Genomic DNA, 21005 nt, shown 5'->3' with positions numbered 1-21005 from the left:
GATCAGTTTCGAACAGTTATACAATGTTTAGGCTATTACATTGTACTTCCGTTCAGCCTTGCACAGTTATACAATGTTTAGTTTGACTCGCAATACATTTGAAAATGCACTTGCAAATGGATCAGCCTTGTATTTTTATACAATGTTTAGGCTGCCCCTTATTTCTCACAAAATTGTTATTCTTTAAATGTTGTTGGGGTCACATAATTCCATTTTTTCCCCTAAAGTTCAAAGACTTAAAGGCGTGTTAATATGAAATAATTGGGATTTCAACTGTTTTCTTTTACTATCCAAAATTTCGTATGCCATTTTTAAAGAAAATTGTCTATTCCGTTTTTTTCTAGCTCTTTATTTAATATTTTGCACATCATGATTCTGGTGTTTTTTAATACCGGATACACCGCTTTTTGGGGCTTTTTCTTAATTTGAGCAAGCCCTCTTCTTTTCCACAAATTATACATTATTACTATGGTCAGTATTTTTTCAAAGAGGCTTTTCTTCTTCTCTTCTTTGGCTAGATTTGTTCTGAACTTGGTATTGGCTATCTTCCAAACAACTTTTGCTGAAGGGCATTCTTTGAATGCATGTCTTTGCGATTCAGGTTGTTTGCAGTTAGGACATTCCTCTGATGGTGTGATCCCGAACCGTGCAAGTCTTATTTTTGTCGGGAGAACTCCCCACCGTCTTTTCCATTCAAAGTCTTTCACTTCCTTCGGTAATTGCGCTTGTTTCCAAAATTTCCACTTAGGTGGTAGACTCCTTCAGAGCCATTGTAGCGCTTATTTCTGCGGTCTTTATGTCTGCTAGTGGGGTTTCTGGACAGAGTTCCTCGATCGCTTTTTTTGTGTTCACTGCTTCTTTGTAAAATTGAAGCGGGATTTCGGCTCTTGGGCCTTTCCAGATCTCTGTTGTGACAAAGCGATCAAGAGTGCTAATCCAATATCTCAGTAAAGGTTTTCCAAGGAAGTTATTCTCGTTAATTAATGAGCTTACTGTTTTTGCTGCCAGAGTTCGTGCTGTTAGAGAAACGTTTGGTATCCCTAAACCACCTCGTGATGGGGATATTCTAGTAACTGTTTTTGTAACTGGTGCTGGTTTCTTTCCCCAAAGGAAGCTCCCTATGAGGGTAGTCAGTCTGTTTGCAACCAGTCGAGGCATTTTTGCAATTCTTGCTACATAGAAGGCAGGAGAACATAGTTTTGTTTTCACTACTTCCGCCTTCTCTATTAGGCTTAAATCTTGATGGCGTGGGTTTTCGGCCACTTGGGCAGCTTTTTTTAGGGGTTCGTCCCAACTTTTTGGCGAAATGTCTCCTGGTTGAAACCACAATCCGAGAACTTTTGCAGCTTGCACAAATTGTACTTCACCAAGTGATTCTTCCCTAAAATCCCCAAATCGCAATGCATTGCTTTTTTTAAATCAATTCTTGCTCCAGATATTATAGCATACTCTTCGAAGATTTGCAGAAATGTCTGGTAGCTGCATTCATCTTTAATAAATAAAGATATATCATCCGCAGAGGCTGAAATTTTTATTTCCCCCAATCCTGGCAAAGGAAAACCTCTCATTCTTTTTTCTTGGTCGACTCTTCTCAGTAGCGGATCCAAAGTCAATACAAAGAGTCCTGGTGAGAGTGAACAACCTTGTCGCACCCCTCTCGTAACCGAGAAACAATCTGTGAGCGTGTTGTTAATTTGTATTTCACTTGTAATATCTTTATATAGTAATTTGATGATGTCTATGAAGTCCTGAGGGAAACCGAATTGTTTCATAGTCTCACATATATAATGATGGTTCACTTTATCGTATGCTTTCTCTTGATCTATCGTGATGAAGGCACCTTTAATTTGTTTTTGTTTGACATATGTGAATATATCGCGTGTTAAAGTCAAAGACGCGAATATCGATCTCCCTGGAACTGCTGCTCCTTGTAATTCTGATATAATCATTGACAATACATCATTTAGTCTATTTGTTAAGATCTTTGCTGCTATTTTATAGTCTGTGTTTAGTAATGTGACGGGTCTCCACCCATTCACATCTAGTAGGTCATTGTTTGGTTTAGCTAGTAGAATAATTCTTCCATTTGCGAAAGAAGGAGGTTTCTTCTTTTGAATGATAAAATTGTTTATCATTTTTACTAGTCTTTGTCCGATTATGTCGAAAAAGGTAAAGTAAAATCCTGTCAAAATACCGTCTGGTCCTGGTGCTGTTTCTCGCGTCATTTTCTTGATTGTTTGAAATACTTCTTCTTTGGTGGCAGGGGCACACAGTTGATCGTGGTCTTCTCGTTGTACTTGTGGAAGGTTTTCAAATAATCTGGTTGCATTGCTATCCTGTATGGGGTTGATTCCTTGTAATACTTTTTGAAAGTGATCAAGGAATACTTCCTTAATAGATTCTTCATTTGTGGTGATTTAACCTTTGTCTGTCCGTATTGCTTCTATTCTTCTCTTTCCTTCGGTGTCTTTGTTTAGTTCATGAACTGGTTGACTTGAGTTCATTTGATCACATTGCTGTGATTCTGTGTGACGTTTTCCGTTTTGTCTTATCTCACTCAAGTGATGTTTATATTTGGCACGTAAACACTCGAGGTATTCTTGTATGCAGCAAGTCTGTTCTCCTCCCCGTTCTATTATACGTATTCTACGTAATATTTCATTCAGGATCTTAGTGTTTCTTCTTTTCATGTTTTTCCCAGCTTCTATTAGGATTTCTTTCCATTCTTCTTTTAGATCATCCCAGTTTTCATTTGTGTCATTATTGTCTAAGCTTTTCTTTAGTTTCATTTTTGTCTTCGCATGCTGTTTGGTCACGCAATATTGATGAATCCATACGCCACATTCTTGGTGTGTGGGTTGATCCTTCTCTTCCCTTTAGTGTAAAAATAACCGCTTTATGGTCACTAAAAGTTTTCGTTCCTTCTGGGCCGCTCATAGTCTTTATTTCCTCCAGATCTGTTAGAAGACAAGGAGACATATAAGCTCTGTCAAGTCTGCTTTCTGTTTTTCCGCATGAACGCGTGTATTCAATTGTGTTACTATGCAACCATAACCATGCATCTGACATATTGTAGTATGTTAACAATATTTTTAATTCTCTCGCGTGGTAGTTTGATTTCCCCTGTCCTGGTCCGCGAATATCTCGATTGCTATCCAGGACGCAGTTGAAATCTCCAACCACTACGCAAGGTGGTTTTTTAGGCATGTAATTCCATAAAGTTTTAAAATACTCGTTAGTTGAACTCCTTGTTACAGGGGCATACACATCAATAAATCGCACTTTCCGGCCACCTAAGAATGTATCCACACATTTTATCCTGCCATCAGAGTCGTAGGTACAAAATGCCCCTTTCCGGTATCGGTTTGAGACGAAAATAACGTTAGTACCGCATGATCTATTGCTCGTTAGTGAAAAGAAGCCTTCTACCCCGTTGGTTTCCTTAAAAATGGCCACATCTTGTGGCGTGCGGAAGTTTGTTTCTTGTAAGAAAATAATATCAATTTCCTTTTCTCGGGCTAAACTAATCGATTGTTTCTGTTTCTCTGGATTTCGGAAACCCCTAACATTAAAAGACATGCAATGGAGTCTTTCAACTATCATTTGAAGTGAGAATTACATTTAATACAGTCACAATTATTGTACGCAAGAGTTGTAATTTTAACCTTAGAGATCTTAATTTTAGGGTAAAAAGCTTCTCTCACTTGCTCCCCACACTCTATAGTTTTATCATTTGAATGATATGTTTAGAGCAAAGGGCTTCCACCCTTTGCTCCTGCTCGCGCATCTGTGACTTCCATGTCACTAGCCGACGAGTCAGGCGACGGTGAATGTTTTTTGATTGGTATCACCATCACTGCTGGTTATTTCATCTTTTGGTCGCCGAAGCGTGTTTGGGTTTTTTCTCTAACGTGTACAAATATAGCCTACGCCTCCTGAAAGTGGCTTTCCCGCAGAGCTTTGTCGTCCAGTGGCAGAGCTTTACAAATATTACGGGGGGCAAATTTGTGGTCAAAATCTCCAGTAATAAATAGATAGCGTTGTCACGGACATGCCTGGTGCGTGTGTACAACTGTTGCATGCGTTTCGCATTGGAACAGCCCTTTGACCCTACGCACTCTCTTGCGAAAACCGCGTCTACCGGGGCGGTGGGAGCAGGCAAAAACGCGGCACCAAAATACGAAGCCATGCTCGAATTAGAGCTCTGGCCCCTTTGTGAGCTGCGAAATGACATTTAGGTCTGATTTTTGATTAAGATTTTACCCACCCCGTGGGGTGAGTGGGCCGATCCCGGAGGCAGTGCAATACCGGGCCAACCCGTGGCGGAGGTGAAGCAAGCTTTAAGCACTCCGCCCCATTCCAAAAATAAGTTTAATATCTTGGGTCCAAATAGGACCCGTATCAGATATTAAGCTGATAAGAACAGATACTGTTTAGAAAAATTTTATTTACACTATGTACATGGGTTTACTAAAGTCGTCATATGTACGAGCTTGTGTACACATATTATACATAACTAGACACTATAACGCTGTGCTCACAGATTGCACATAGGTATAAACTCTATAGCTATGTACACAGATAATATAAGATACAATTATACAATAATACAATACAATTATACAATAATACAATACAATTATACAATATAAAATGAACACTTTGCTTTTGCGATTATCAAGAACATTTTAATACCTAGAGTATAAATTTCCAAATGGAAGCAAGGACTGTTGGAAAATGACTTTTATCGCCACTCTGGGCGGAAGATTAAGGGGATTCGCCCGTTTTTAACTGTAACAAATGGGCACGACCAGTGGCGGAGAAGCTCGCACTCTCCCAGAAAAAAGAGTTCCTCTGAGAGGAAGCTAATTATCTCCCGCCTCAGGCGGCCCATGATAGGCCATATTGCGCGGCGGCGACAGTTGCCCGCGACTGCTTCGCATCGATTGCGCCATAGGCTGAACAGGGCTGCTACCACCAGAAGGCCCGCGAAACGTCCGCGCGGAAACCTTCCGGCTGCCACAAAGTCCCGTACGGCCTGGCCTCTGAACCCTGCGTGGACGGCGCGCCAAAATACTTTTGCGACGACACATTCGATGGTTGCGTGTCTGTTAGTTTCCATCGCTGTGCAGTTGGGGCATGTGGAGACACGTACCACTCCCCAACGCTCAAGCCTGTCCCGAGTTGGAAGTAGTCCCCAGCCCAGTCTCCAAATAAAGTCACGAAGGTGGCCAGGTAGCGTGGCCGTGGCCATGTGCCTCCATTGGAGTCTGTGCGCTGCGGGACGTCGGTCAGGGGGTATCAATGGAAGCAGGACAGCGCCCATTATTTCCACGACCTTGTCGGAAGCAATGTCGACGCCCGGACACGTAGCCGACAGGTGTCTGCTGAAGGCTACGCTTGTCTTGTATATTTTAGGCATTTCCGCCGACTGAGGTCCACGATTTACTGGGCTAGTCGGAAGCAATGCTCGCAATGACGTGCCCAGGAAGTACTTGGCTAGAGTTTGTGCCGGAGTGTCCTCATTTTCTAAGTTTCGTCTTATAGTGCGTAGTAAAATTATCGAGGCTGTTACTGAAACATTTGGGAAGGAGAAGCCACCGCGTTCGCGGGGCTGCCCCAACGCCGGTCGCGCCAAAAGTTCGGTGCCACCCGCCCAGAAAAAGGAGTTGGCACTGCTTTGCAAACTCCTCAAGACTCGGAGAGGTGGTTGAGCTACATGACAAATATACCATACGCTTCCTAAGAAGACGGCCTGAATCAAATATCGCCTTTCTAGTAGAGGTAAATCAAAATTCCGGGCTGCCTCAACATTGCTTTTGAATGTGTTCACGACAGGAGTCCACATGCCATCACAAATGCCCTTGATGTATAGGAGATTCCCAAGATTTTAATTACGGGATGCCACTGAAGTGGTGAAGCGATGTGAAGTCGTGCACTTGGAGCTCCAATAAAGAAATATTTACTTTTTGAATAATTAAGTTTTGCACCAGATAATGAAGCGTATTCTTGGAAGACATTGAGGGCATATAAAACCGATTGTTCATTGTGGGCAAACAGTGTAATATCGTCAGCATACGTTGTTACTTTTACAAAGGAGTTACCAGGGAGCGGCAGGCCCCTAATGTGCGGATGACGCTCTATAGCTATTAAGTATGGTTCTAGGGATAAAATAAACAACAGTGGAGAAAGTGGGCATCCTTGACGGACACCTCGTGTAACTCGGAAAGGTTTGCTTTCCTTCGAATCTAGTAGCAAAGTGCTTTCTATATTGGCATAAATTGCTTTAATCAGTTGAACAAAGTTTTGGGGGAATCCGAATGCATCTAGCATGCCAAATATATATTCGTGTTCTAAGTAATCAAATGCTTTTTCTTGATCCAAAGAAACTAGCAGACCTTGAGCGCGGCGACTGATCGTATATTGCATGATGTCACGTGTGACACAAGAGTGACTGTGAATTTCGCGGCCCGGAACGGAGCACATCTGGTGCCACGAAATAAGTGATGGAAGTAGCTTGCTAAGTCGACGTACAATTATGCCGGTTAAAAGTTTATTATCAACGTTTAGCATTGTTATGGGTCGCCAGTCTTCGGGGCTCGTTGTCGTGGGGCTATTCTTAGGCAGAAGTGTTATGCGTCCCTCGCGGAAGGAAAGCGGCAAGGTGCATTCTTCAAAGCATCGCCCTAGAACTCTCGTCAATAGGGGTCCAATGGCATCCCAAAACTCCAAGTAGAACTCTACTGGGAGACCGTCTGGGCCTGGGGCCGATCTACGCTTCATTTTATCCAGCGTTCCTTTTATCTCGTCTCTGGAGGGGGGAGTAAGGAGCATATCATAGGATTCGCGGTAGTCGCGTGGCAAAGCGTTCAGTAGGGGATGCGCGGGTATTCGGGCAGCGTTTATGGTGAGCTTCGACTGAGCCATATCGCGGAAATGCCCGACAAAGTCGTGAAAATCTCGAGAATCGGCATCAGCCAAAGCGTTCGAGTCCAAGGAGTAGGGCGGTGATCCCGCTGGACGGATTATTGCGCGTCGTGCGTAGCGAAGCACCTCGGGGTGCGCACACGGCGAACGCCTACAGCGCCACGCGGCAGCGGACAGCGACGAAGCGCGCACCAGACGTTGGTAGCGTTCCACGAGTTCTACCCTCCAAGCGTACATAACGGCCGTCGGGTGTGGACTGCGTTGGGCAATGCGCATCTTCGCCACCAACCCCGCCATTTCTTGGGACACGCGAGCCCGGAGCGCTCGCCCAGACGCACTACAGTGATGACGCCACTGCACCTTAAGTCCATCCCAGTCATCTGGATCGGCACCTACAAGCGACGCCGTCACAGCCCGCAACAATCCGTTTTTGGACTGAACGTCATGTAGGACGCGGCAGTCGAGACGCCATGGACCTCTAGATGACGATATGCCTGTGGGTAGCTGTAATGCCAACTCAAAAGGGCGGTGATCGCTAACATACACTTGCGATGGTGGGAGCGAACGGACATCGGCAATACGGACACAGCCTAACAGACATCGTGGTACATAGGCCCTGTCTAACCGACTGGATGATGCCCCGCGTCTCCATGTGCACGCATACGTGTTTCCATGAAGCAGTTCATAAGCGTCAGAAAGCGCAAACTGCTGCACCAGGCGACCTAACTCTTTGGCGTTGCCATTTGGCCTGCCCCTGCCAGGGCCCTGGACATCTACGTCCGAATCGAGCACACAATTGAAATCGCCCAAAAGAATTACCTGGGGTGAATCGAGAAAATATACGTCTAGAGATTGGAAAAAAACTGTTGGATTTTATAGACTGTGCCGGAACATGAATGCACAGGAATCTTAAGCGTAGTGATTGAAAAACACAGTCGAACACCAGCACGCGTCCGAGTGCGTCGAAACATACGTGATTGTCACGCAACAGATTATAACACACTGCAATTATAACACACTATCATTATTTTTAGAGCTGAATAATATGCAGCTTTATTTAAAATTACATTACGGATTAAATTACCTTCCCTCCAGCGCGCACATCGAGCGAGATTTTAGTGTCGTTGCTGGTGCTTTCACACGAAAACGACGGTAGGTAGCAAACGTAAAAATTAAATGGTGAAGATAAACAAATTGTGAAGGGTTACAGCGAGGCCAGCTTGTTCATTTTACTGTATTTGTGCAGTCTCAATACACGTTGGGATGAAAGTAACGTAAAAGTAAGGGATTACTTTTGAGTAATTGTTTAATTACTTTTGGGGCTTTTTTTTTTCTCTAACGTGTACAAATATAGCCTACGCCTCCTGAAAGTGGCTTTCCCGCAGAGCTTCGTCGTCCAGTGGCAGAGCTTTGCAAATATTACGGGGGGGGGGGGGGGCAATTTTGTGGCGAAAATCTCCAGTAATAAATATATAGCGTTGTCACGGACATACCTGGTGCGTGTGTGCAACTGTTGCATGCGTTTCGCATTGGAACAGCCCTTTGACCATATGCACTCGTGTGCGAGAACCGCGTCTACCGGGGCGGTGGGAGCAGGCAAGAACGCGGCACCAAAATACGAAGCCGTGCTCCAATTAGAGCTCTGGCTCTTTTGTGAGCTGTGTAATGATAGTATTTAGGTCTGATTTTTGATTAAGATTTTACCCACCACATGGGGTGAGTGGGCTGATCCCGGAGGCAGTGCAATACAAATATAGCCTACGCCTCCTGAAAGTGGCTTTCTCGCAGAGCTTCATCGTCCAGTGGCAGAGCTTTGCAAATATTACGGGGGGCAAATTTGTAGTCAAAATCTCCAGTAATAAATATATAGCGTTGTCACGGACATACCTGGTGCGTGTGTACAACTGTTGCATGCGTTTCGCATTGGAACAGCCCTTTGACCATATGCACTCGTGTGCGGAAACCGCGTCTACCGGGGCGGTGGGAGCAGGCAAAAACGCGGCACCAAAATACGAAGCCGTGCTCGAATTAGAGCTCTGGCTCCTTTGTGAGCTGTGTAATGATATTTAGGTCTGATTTTTGATTAAGATTTTACCCACCCCGTGGGGTGAGTGGGCCGATCCCGGAGGCAGTGCAATACCGGGCCAACCCGCGGCGGAGGTGAAGCAAGCTTCAAGCACTCCGCCCCATTCCAAAAATAAGTTTAATATGTTGGGTCCAAATAGCACCCGTATCAGATACTAAGCTGATAAGAACAGATACTACACAAGGAGAAGTTTATTGTCATCTCTACATTTTTTACAATTCACTGGTGCAACACCATTCATTTTTCTTGATATACTGGTATCTGTTTACACACTATTACACACAATTATACACTAGACATTTGTAACATAAAATTTGATCAGTTTCGAACAGTTATACAATGTTTAGGCTATTACATTGTACTTCCGTTCAGCCTTGCACAGTTATACAATGTTTAGTTTGACTCGCAATACATTTGAAAATGCACTTGCAAATGGATCAGCCTTGTATTTTTATACAATGTTTAGGCTGCCCCTTATTTCTCACAAAATTGTTATTCTTTAAATGTTGTTGGGGTCACATAATTCCATTTTTTCCCCTAAAGTTCAAAGACTTAAAGGCGTGTTAATATGAAATAATTGGGATTTCAACTGTTTTCTTTTACTATCCAAAATTTCGTATGCCATTTTTAAAGAAAATTGTCTATTCCGTTTTTTTCTAGCTCTTTATTTAATATTTTGCACATCATGATTCTGGTGTTTTTTAATACCGGATACACCGCTTTTTGGGGCTTTTTCTTAATTTGAGCAAGCCCTCTTCTTTTCCACAAATTATACATTATTACTATGGTCAGTATTTTTTCAAAGAGGCTTTTCTTCTTCTCTTCTTTGGCTAGATTTGTTCTGAACTTGGTATTGGCTATCTTCCAAACAACTTTTGCTGAAGGGCATTCTTTGAATGCATGTCTTTGCGATTCAGGTTGTTTGCAGTTAGGACATTCCTCTGATGGTGTGATCCCGAACCGTGCAAGTCTTATTTTTGTCGGGAGAACTCCCCACCGTCTTTTCCATTCAAAGTCTTTCACTTCCTTCGGTAATTGCGCTTGTTTCCAAAATTTCCACTTAGGTGGTAGACTCCTTCAGAGCCATTGTAGCGCTTATTTCTGCGGTCTTTATGTCTGCTAGTGGGGTTTCTGGACAGAGTTCCTCGATCGCTTTTTTTGTGTTCACTGCTTCTTTGTAAAATTGAAGCGGGATTTCGGCTCTTGGGCCTTTCCAGATCTCTGTTGTGACAAAGCGATCAAGAGTGCTAATCCAATATCTCAGTAAAGGTTTTCCAAGGAAGTTATTCTCGTTAATTAATGAGCTTACTGTTTTTGCTGCCAGAGTTCGTGCTGTTAGAGAAACGTTTGGTATCCCTAAACCACCTCGTGATGGGGATATTCTAGTAACTGTTTTTGTAACTGGTGCTGGTTTCTTTCCCCAAAGGAAGCTCCCTATGAGGGTAGTCAGTCTGTTTGCAACCAGTCGAGGCATTTTTGCAATTCTTGCTACATAGAAGGCAGGAGAACATAGTTTTGTTTTCACTACTTCCGCCTTCTCTATTAGGCTTAAATCTTGATGGCGTGGGTTTTCGGCCACTTGGGCAGCTTTTTTTAGGGGTTCGTCCCAACTTTTTGGCGAAATGTCTCCTGGTTGAAACCACAATCCGAGAACTTTTGCAGCTTGCACAAATTGTACTTCACCAAGTGATTCTTCCCTAAAATCCCCAAATCGCAATGCATTGCTTTTTTTAAATCAATTCTTGCTCCAGATATTATAGCATACTCTTCGAAGATTTGCAGAAATGTCTGGTAGCTGCATTCATCTTTAATAAATAAAGATATATCATCCGCAGAGGCTGAAATTTTTATTTCCCCCAATCCTGGCAAAGGAAAACCTCTCATTCTTTTTTCTTGGTCGACTCTTCTCAGTAGCGGATCCAAAGTCAATACAAAGAGTCCTGGTGAGAGTGAACAACCTTGTCGCACCCCTCTCGTAACCGAGAAACAATCTGTGAGCGTGTTGTTAATTTGTATTTCACTTGTAATATCTTTATATAGTAATTTGATGATGTCTATGAAGTCCTGAGGGAAACCGAATTGTTTCATAGTCTCACATATATAATGATGGTTCACTTTATCGTATGCTTTCTCTTGATCTATCGTGATGAAGGCACCTTTAATTTGTTTTTGTTTGACATATGTGAATATATCGCGTGTTAAAGTCAAAGACGCGAATATCGATCTCCCTGGAACTGCTGCTCCTTGTAATTCTGATATAATCATTGACAATACATCATTTAGTCTATTTGTTAAGATCTTTGCTGCTATTTTATAGTCTGTGTTTAGTAATGTGACGGGTCTCCACCCATTCACATCTAGTAGGTCATTGTTTGGTTTAGCTAGTAGAATAATTCTTCCATTTGCGAAAGAAGGAGGTTTCTTCTTTTGAATGATAAAATTGTTTATCATTTTTACTAGTCTTTGTCCGATTATGTCGAAAAAGGTAAAGTAAAATCCTGTCAAAATACCGTCTGGTCCTGGTGCTGTTTCTCGCGTCATTTTCTTGATTGTTTGAAATACTTCTTCTTTGGTGGCAGGGGCACACAGTTGATCGTGGTCTTCTCGTTGTACTTGTGGAAGGTTTTCAAATAATCTGGTTGCATTGCTATCCTGTATGGGGTTGATTCCTTGTAATACTTTTTGAAAGTGATCAAGGAATACTTCCTTAATAGATTCTTCATTTGTGGTGATTTAACCTTTGTCTGTCCGTATTGCTTCTATTCTTCTCTTTCCTTCGGTGTCTTTGTTTAGTTCATGAACTGGTTGACTTGAGTTCATTTGATCACATTGCTGTGATTCTGTGTGACGTTTTCCGTTTTGTCTTATCTCACTCAAGTGATGTTTATATTTGGCACGTAAACACTCGAGGTATTCTTGTATGCAGCAAGTCTGTTCTCCTCCCCGTTCTATTATACGTATTCTACGTAATATTTCATTCAGGATCTTAGTGTTTCTTCTTTTCATGTTTTTCCCAGCTTCTATTAGGATTTCTTTCCATTCTTCTTTTAGATCATCCCAGTTTTCATTTGTGTCATTATTGTCTAAGCTTTTCTTTAGTTTCATTTTTGTCTTCGCATGCTGTTTGGTCACGCAATATTGATGAATCCATACGCCACATTCTTGGTGTGTGGGTTGATCCTTCTCTTCCCTTTAGTGTAAAAATAACCGCTTTATGGTCACTAAAAGTTTTCGTTCCTTCTGGGCCGCTCATAGTCTTTATTTCCTCCAGATCTGTTAGAAGACAAGGAGACATATAAGCTCTGTCAAGTCTGCTTTCTGTTTTTCCGCATGAACGCGTGTATTCAATTGTGTTACTATGCAACCATAACCATGCATCTGACATATTGTAGTATGTTAACAATATTTTTAATTCTCTCGCGTGGTAGTTTGATTTCCCCTGTCCTGGTCCGCGAATATCTCGATTGCTATCCAGGACGCAGTTGAAATCTCCAACCACTACGCAAGGTGGTTTTTTAGGCATGTAATTCCATAAAGTTTTAAAATACTCGTTAGTTGAACTCCTTGTTACAGGGGCATACACATCAATAAATCGCACTTTCCGGCCACCTAAGAATGTATCCACACATTTTATCCTGCCATCAGAGTCGTAGGTACAAAATGCCCCTTTCCGGTATCGATTTGAGACGAAAATAACGTTAGTACCGCATGATCTATTGCTCGTTAGTGAAAAGAAGCCTTCTACCCCGTTGGTTTCCTTAAAAATGGCCACATCTTGTGGCGTGCGGAAGTTTGTTTCTTGTAAGAAAATAATATCAATTTCCTTTTCTCGGGCTAAACTAATCGATTGTTTCTGTTTCTCTGGATTTCGGAAACCCCTAACATTAAAAGACATGCAATGGAGTCTTTCAACTATCATTTGAAGTGAGAATTACATTTAATACAGTCACAATTATTGTACGCAAGAGTTGTAATTTTAACCTTAGAGATCTTAATTTTAGGGTAAAAAGCTTCTCTCACTTGCTCCCCACACTCTATAGTTTTATCATTTGAATGATATGTTTAGAGCAAAGGGCTTCCACCCTTTGCTCCTGCTCGCGCATCTGTGACTTCCATGTCACTAGCCGACGAGTCAGGCGACGGTGAATGTTTTTTGATTGGTATCACCATCACTGCTGGTTATTTCATCTTTTGGTCGCCGAAGCGTGTTTGGGTTTTTTCTCTAACGTGTACAAATATAGCCTACGCCTCCTGAAAGTGGCTTTCCCGCAGAGCTTCGTCGTCCAGTGGCAGAGCTTTACAAATATTACGGGGGGCAAATTTGTGGTCAAAATCTCCAGTAATAAATAGATAGCGTTGTCACGGACATGCCTGGTGCGTGTGTACAACTGTTGCATGCGTTTCGCATTGGAACAGCCCTTTGAACCTACGCACTCTCTTGCGAAAACCGCGTCTACCGGGGCGGTGGGAGCAGGCAAAAACGCGGCACCAAAATACGAAGCCATGCTCGAATTAGAGCTCTGGCCCCTTTGTGAGCTGCGAAATGACATTTAGGTCTGATTTTTGATTAAGATTTTACCCACCCCGTGGGGTGAGTGGGCCGATCCCGGAGGCAGTGCAATACCGGGCCAACCCGTGGCGGAGGTGAAGCAAGCTTCAAGCACTCCGCCCCATTCCAAAAATAAGTTTAATATCTTGGGTCCAAATAGGACCCGTATCAGATATTAAGCTGATAAGAACAGAATTTTTTATTAATGCTTAGTTACAAAACATCATAAAATTGGGTTACAAAACCAAGGCCAAACGGGGTAAAATTGTATACAATAAAAGACAAACAGAAATGGCTAAAAAAAGGGCTGGTTAGTGGTGTTAGTATTAAAAGGTTAAAACTGTAAAGGTGTAAATATATCACTTCTCTATAAACAATAAATACATTAGGCTGAGCCTATGTGGCCTTTGTATATCTGCGTCGAGAAGCGGATCGTGTCGCTCACACAAAGTCTTTTCATGGTCCGCAGGTACTCCTTGCTGCATATCCTGCGGAGGACACGATCGTTCCCCGGGTCCCAGGTGCCAAGGCAGCCAACCACTACGGCATCCACCGTCACTCGCTGGAACCGCCGGAGGAGATGTCGTTGTACTGGGACGTACTTTTCCTCCTTGGCCTTCCGGGCGTCCTGGAACGCCTGCAGCCGGTTCTCGAATGGGCAGCAGACGTCCAGGATGAGAGCTTCCTCCCCACGGGCCAGCACCAGGTCGGGCTTGAGAGAGGTGTTGCCAACGACCTGGTTTTCCGCTATCACGGTGAACCTCACCAGGGCAGCCTTCTTTACTCGGTCGACGATGGCGTTATGGCGCTCCGTCATCACCCGGCTCTGCCTCATGCAGTGGCAGAGGACATGTGGTAGTGTCTCCTCCGCATACCCGCAGCGCCTACATCGCTTGTCAGCTGCGGGTGCCCATACTCGTGTGGCATTCAGGGGAGGAGATTGAGCCGGGCTCGGTGAATGAAGCGCCAATCTGTAAACCGAGTGTAGCGGCCGGACCTCATGAAGTGGGCGTTGGCCAGGTCCGCCGCTACGCACACCATCGCCTTGCCCTGGTTTGGCTTTCCGTGTAGGGTGCTGTCCCGGTCCTTGGAGAGGAGCGCCCGGATGGTCCTCGTCAGCTTGTGGCGGTTCCTTGCAGACACGGAGGCCTCTCCGCAGGTGATGCGGGCCCCCTGGTCCGTGATCTCCCAGGCGATGGAGAGGCGACGAGAGGCTTTTCTGGCCTCCGTCCACACAGACTGCAGCTGTGTGGCTGTTTGCCTGAACTCGCCCTCCGTCTCGCCCGAGAGGTAGACCTCCATGTCCTCAGTGTCAGCTGGCCGCCTCAGTCGCCTGGTCACCACCTGCTGCAGCTCGTCCCTCGCTCGCTGCCGGACTTCCGAGTCGGTCGACGTGAGAAGCTTGAAGGCTCCGTCCACCCGGCATATGTCGCTCAGCTCCGCCGCAAGGGGGATCCCTGCAGTACCAGCCTGTGTGCTTCCATGTAAGTATTCGTTTGAAGCTCTGGCTGGCACGTACAGGGTCTTCTTGATCAGCGGGCGGAGCTCCTCGTCCAGGCGCTGCCACTCTCCTTTGCTGGCGACGCCCACCCGCATGGCGAAGTTTAAGGCTGGATATAGGAACGTTTTGATAGCGTCCAGCCTTTGCCATGGGGCGAGCATGGACGAGAGCAGCTTTCTGCCCAGGTGGATGGCCTCGTCGACCGTGGTGTTGTCCGACAGCACCCTGAATCCCACAGGCCGGCCCAGGAACCTGTGCCCCTCAAAGTCTCCAAGAGCCGGAATCGGGTCGCCACCAACGGTGAATGTGGTGGGCCGTGTGCCCACGGGGTGGCGGCCAGACAGGTGTAGAGACCGGCACTTGGAGGCGTTCAGCCGCAGCCCTAGCCGGTCCGAGAGCGTAGCCACCGTGTCCATGCGGCGCTGCAAGGTGGTGGGATCCGCGGCCAGCAGCGTCAGATCATCGGCGTAGGCAAGGATGTTGTGTTGCCTATCGCCTCCCTGTACTGCACGGATGACCGGGTCCACCACCAAGTTGAAAAGCAGGCCGCTTAGAGGGCAGCCTTGTCTCAGCCCGGCTCCGATGGCGATGGGCTCCGTTGTGCCTGCAGCTGCCACGACGCTGGTGGTATTGGCGCGGTAGAGCTCCTCCACGATGGCAGCGAAGGCCTCCCCCGCGCCGGCGCCGCGGACAGCATCGACGAGGGCCTGATGGGCGACCGACCCGAAGGCGTTGGCAAAATCGAGGAACCCCACACATAGCTCCCCACCTCCCGTCCTGGCATCATCCAGACGTCCCTGCAGCACGAAGTTGTGTTCAAACACCCCATCGTGCGGCAGGAAGCCCTTCTGACACCTGGACAGTACCGCATGGTCGCCCAACCACCTCTGCAGCCGGGTGGTGAGACACCCGGCATACAGTTTGGCAATTGTTCGACCAAGGGCTATGGGGCGCCAGTTGGTGGGGTCCTCGGGGTCACCCTTCTTGTAGATCAGGATAGTCCTCGTCGACTTCCAGCTCAGGGGCGTGCGGCGGTATTTGAGGCAGATGTTGAACACCGCCGCCAGGAACCTGCCCTCTGGGTCCACCTGCCTCCAGTGGTGGTAGGTCAGGCGGTCCTCCCCTGGCGCTGTGCTTTCGCACTTCCGGAGCTTGGCTGCGACCTCATCTGGGGTGAAGGGGCACAGGTCCATCTCCTCTGTTGCAGCCGTCCTGGAGCGTAGCAGGCTCGTGTCGACCGCCGCCGGTGACCAGAGGCTTGTGTAGTGGGCCTGGAGTGCGTCTGGGTTGATGGGGCAGAGCTGCGATGGGCCCTCGGTGATCAGCCTCACCGCTCGGCGCCGGTTCCGCCTGTACAAGGTCTGAATCTGCTGAGGATTGTCGGGGTTAACCTCGCGCCTCCGGAGTTGGCGCGAGCCCCCTTCTGGCAGCCGCAGGTGTTTGGTAGCGGCTGCAATGGCACGGTCGATGATGTTTTCAAACCGTGCCCAATCCCCAGCAGACTCCGGCAACCGCCTTAACTCTCGCAGCTCCGCCGTCTCCTCCCTCAGCATCCAGGCACTGTCCTCTGGTCCCATGGTCCCGGCAGCCTCCTCCTGTGTCGCGTAGGCCTGGCTGTCTCCGCTTTCCTGGCTTCCCGCCGGCTCGGGAGAAGGCTCTCCACTGGCCGCCGGCCCCTCCATGCCCGCCAACTGGTTCTCGGGGCTGGTCTGGTCGGTCGGTGTGGCAGGTGTCTCAGGAAGGGGGCTGCTGGCCGTGTCAGCTAGCGTTGGCGCCTGCCATGGAGGATCCTCGTCAGCTTCCCCGCTGCTGTCCTGCCTCAGCGCCTCATCGACAGGCTCCTGGTCCGCCACCTCTCCCGATGGTCCTGGTGAGGCCCGGGTGCTGTCCTGCTCAGGTAGGGGGTTTCCGCTGTCATCCTGTGTCGGCGCACCATCGTTGCTGGTGGTAGGCGCACCTGCGGTGGGGTTGCTTCTGGCCGCCAGTGCCGCTTGCATCCTGTGCCATTGCTCATGATTACTCATGCCCATTCTTGTGGGAAAAGACATTGGGCATTGCCTACATTGATGTGGCTGGCTGACAGGAGCTGCGGAGACGCTGGTGGCGGCCAGGCATGCGTGGGTACTTGCTCTCAACCCCAGGGTCGCGCCGCAGATGCTGCAAAGGTTGATGGTGCGCCGAATTCTGCAGTTGTGCTGTTGTTCCAGGTGCCTTTGGAGTGACTGCCGCCGCGATGTCCATTGGGCTGCTCCATAGGCAGCTCGGCAGCCCCTCTCGCGGCACCGGAACGTGTGTGGTACCGGGAAGTAGACCGTTAGGGTGTCGCCATCACGTGTTGGCTGGCGTCCCTGCTCAGGAGTAGGGTCAGGATCGCCGTCGTCCTCACTGTCGTCCATTTGATGGAACGCCCTCAGACCTCGGCTTTCCTTACAGGAGGTGAGGTCATGTCGGGCTGTTGGGCCACCGCCGAAGTGAGAGTGTAGAGGCAGGGCCCATTACGGACGACGGCGAGGGCGGGAGCCAGCCATCTGTACCACAGTGCAGAGAGGTAGCAGGGGCAGCAGGAACCTCGAGGGCAGCACCACCATGGGGCGTCAGGACAGGGGCAGGCAGGGTAGCAAGGCTGCACTAAGGGGGGCAGGAAGCTCGGGGTAGCAGGCAGCGCCAGGCAGCAGCAGGAAACAGGCGGGCCAGGTCACGCAGGAGCAGGTCCAGAGCCGGGCGTTGCAGTAGACACCAGGAGGCAGCAGCGGCCGAAAGAAGCCCCCCAGCGAAGTGGGCCGATCCTGGAGGCAGTGCAAGAAGGGTCCGGGCCGGTACAGAGGGAGGGTACCGAGAGAGAAAGACGCTGCTGTAACCGGGCAGGTGACCGGGTGCTTCTGCAGAAGACAAAGGTAGTGAAGGCCGGACAAGCCAGCTGCATGCACTACACTTTGATCTTAGCCAAAAGGCCGAGAAGCGATAACAGAATCACGGACCGCGGTCTCAACCCACCTTTTAAAACCACAAAAGAAGCTCAAGAGCCCGCATCAGCCTGTACCAGCAAAACACCGCTATTACGGCACAACATCTCAGGCGCTCGCTCTGAGAACTGCTGGGTTTACCTGGATGCAGTACTTTTAGTTTAAAATGTTCCAATATTACCTAATTTATTAATAAATTGGTATTAGAGACGCGAGATTCCACAAAATGCACGTAGAGGTACTCTCGACCTCTCGGTGGCGTCAGACAGAATAACGGTCGATAGTGTCAAGTTTCATACAGAAAGGGCAAAGAGCAAGCACTTTTTTTTCTCCCAAATTTTAATTTGATTGGCAAAAAGCTAGAGATGTCCAAGCCAAAAAAAAACCGACTAAAACCATTATCGAACGCAACAAGCGACAACGTCACATTCAACATGGCTTCTCCCATGGCGTCTCCGTGCATGACTTCCCCCTGTGCGCGTCGGCCGTCAACGCGACAAGTTCGTATCGTTGCCTTTATCGGCGATATTTATCATATCCAGCAGAATCGGTTCCAAATGGGCGCTGACGTTATCGACAAAGTCTACGATTGCAGGCAAGAAAAAATTTCTTACGGGGCGAGCGAGCGCCGTGAATCCGTGCGACATCTCAACAGTGTATTCTATATTCGCTGATTGGAGTGGTACAAAGAGGTTTTTTTTTTCTTTCTATAGTCTCCTTGGAGTGATACAACTCACGCTTGTAACGCTGTTCACTGCGTCAGACCTCAAGACATTCTTTTTTATTTTGCCCCCAACAATCACATGAGCGGAAACGTTTGCGCTGAGCAGGTTAAGCTACGATAAAGCGAATTTGTTTGGAGGCGAGCGCGGAAGCCGAGCAGCGTTTCACTTGCGTTGCTCTTTGATCGCGGTAATTCGTGTGTGTAGCTCATTCGAACAACCCTATGAAGTGCACCTAACTCGGAGATGCGTATTGTTCTTCAACCGTATCGTTTGCAAGGGAAGCGGAAACGTCGTTAGGAGTGTATGCATGGAATTTTGGGTGAGCGCCGAGCCCTGCTCGGAAGTCCCGTTTGTTAGCGCAGCAGCCGCTGAACCGGTACGAACGAAATTTGTTGAGGCCGAAAGTGAAAATCAGATTGTAGTGAGGTATGCAGTCGCATTACTTTGATTTTGACCAAATTTGATTCATACCAGACACGGTAGTGTGGTGTACTGGAACTGGTCAGTGTGTCGTCCGTACAGCAATGAGAGAACCGGGGACGCCTCTGCGATGATGCCACCAGACTACGTTGCGATCGGCCGGTGTGCGTAGCGCGCGAAGTTTTAAAGATGTGGTGCAAAACTTTCTGCATTTACAAACCAAAACGCTCTCAAAACACATTTCAAATTACAATTTGCAAAAAATAACACGTAACTGTTGAGATATATCAGTAACGTCGTCTAAGCTTGCACGTTTGTAATCAGCAGTGTTCCTGATTATCTGCTCAGCGTTTCGGTTGCAGAAGACAAACACCCGTGTGCTCGTTCCGTTCGGTAAGCACACATGCGTTTTTTTTTTGTTATCAAAGTATTTCGAAACACACGAGGATGCGCAGCCCGGAAGGAGCACCTGCACGGTACCTGGTGGGTTGCGCGGGATTCCTTTCATGTTGTATCAGCCAGAAAAGCGGTCGCCAGGTCTCATTGAATAAATAAGTATAATAATAGTGCTCTGTGACGAATGCAGCCACCATCGTTTGGACACTTCGCTCCGCAAAAGGGCGCCGAAGGTCAAGAATACAGCCAATGTTCCCAGTGTGCCCGATCATAAGCCCGGAGTTGTCCCGATCGTTGTGCAGGAATCACAATGCACACACATTAAAAGACTTTCACAAATCCAGCGCTTACCGTGTACATAAAAAATGTGCGAACGCGGCAGGAAAAACCGCAGCAAGCAATCGGCGAGCTAGGCACGGACATCCATGACCTCCGCGACAACCATAATCGCGGATCCCGGAGCCCCTGTGTTGCACCATTATGGCTCCACTTGCCAGCAATGACTTGACGCTGCAGCGATAGATGACGCTGCAGTAGACCACAGTGGAGCCGTCATGCAAAAAGAGCCACATTTTCGCCCCCGAACGACACACTGCCCTATTCCAGTACACCATAACGGTAGCATAACGGAAGCGACGTTGTATAGTCTGCTATAAAAGTCCGCCGTCTCCGCTCGCCGCTGTGGCGTTGCGAGCACTCGCGACCGCGCTGAAGCGACGAAATGCGGGCTGCTTGGGCGGGTCCGGCTAGGTCACTCAAGTTCGGCCGCTGTAAATTGCGCACTGTCGGCACTGCGCGACATAGCAAGACCGTTTCTCCGTAGAAAAACCGTTACAGCCGAGTACTGAACGTTCGTGCTCACTTTTCTTGGGTGGAGCCGACCGGTGCCGATGACAGAGCAAATAATTGTGATGCACTTTCCGTAGCTTCACTCGTCTTCAACAATTCTTTCAACAATTTTCACAATTTCAACAATTAAACAATTGTTGTTGTTGTTGTGTGTGTGTGTTGTTGTTGTTGTTGTGTGTGTGTTGTTGTTGTGTGTGTATGTTGTTGTTGTTGTGTGTTGTTGTGTGTGTGTGTTGTTGTTGTGTGTGTATGTTGTTGTTGTTGTGTGTATGTTGTTGTTGTTGTTGTGTTTGTTGTTGTTGTTGTGTGTATGTTGTTGTTGTTGTGTGTGTATGTTGTTGTTGTTGTGTGTATGTTGTTGTTGTGTGTGTATGTTGTTGTTGTTGTGTGTATGTGTTGTTGTTGTGTTGTTGTTGTGTGTGTATGTTGTTGTTGTTGTGTGTGTATGTTGTTGTTGTTGTGTGTGTATGTTGTTGTTGTTGTGTGTATGTTGTTGTTGTTGTGTGTGTATGTTGTTGTTGTGTGTGTATGTGTGTTGTTGTTGTGTGTGTATGTTGTTGTTGTTGTGTGTGTATGTGTTGTTGTTGTT

At 47.1% G+C, this 21005-nt stretch overlaps 2 non-coding genes and 1 pseudogene across 2 annotated transcripts; all 3 read right to left on the bottom strand.

Annotated features, from left to right (window-relative positions):
* Nucleotides 1-4274: 4274 nt before the first annotated feature.
* Nucleotides 4275-4457, bottom strand: LOC119459833 (U2 spliceosomal RNA). Its single transcript, XR_005193829.1, has one exon. It is a non-coding gene; the product is annotated as a U2 spliceosomal RNA (small nuclear RNA).
* Nucleotides 4458-9033: 4576 nt separating this feature from the next.
* LOC119459839 (U2 spliceosomal RNA) lies at nt 9034-9206 on the bottom strand (annotated as a pseudogene).
* A 4397-nt stretch (nt 9207-13603) lies between these two features.
* LOC119459836 (U2 spliceosomal RNA) lies at nt 13604-13794 on the bottom strand. The gene has a single exon (XR_005193832.1). It is a non-coding gene; the product is annotated as a U2 spliceosomal RNA (small nuclear RNA).
* Nucleotides 13795-21005: the final 7211 nt, after the last annotated feature.

The sequence above is a fragment of the Dermacentor silvarum genome, chromosome 7, assembly GCF_013339745.2.
Source record: "Dermacentor silvarum isolate Dsil-2018 chromosome 7, BIME_Dsil_1.4, whole genome shotgun sequence".
NCBI lineage: Eukaryota > Metazoa > Arthropoda > Arachnida > Ixodida > Ixodidae > Dermacentor > Dermacentor silvarum.
Note: the sequence above shows the minus strand (reverse complement) of the source record. Positions and strands in the feature narration are given on the sequence as shown.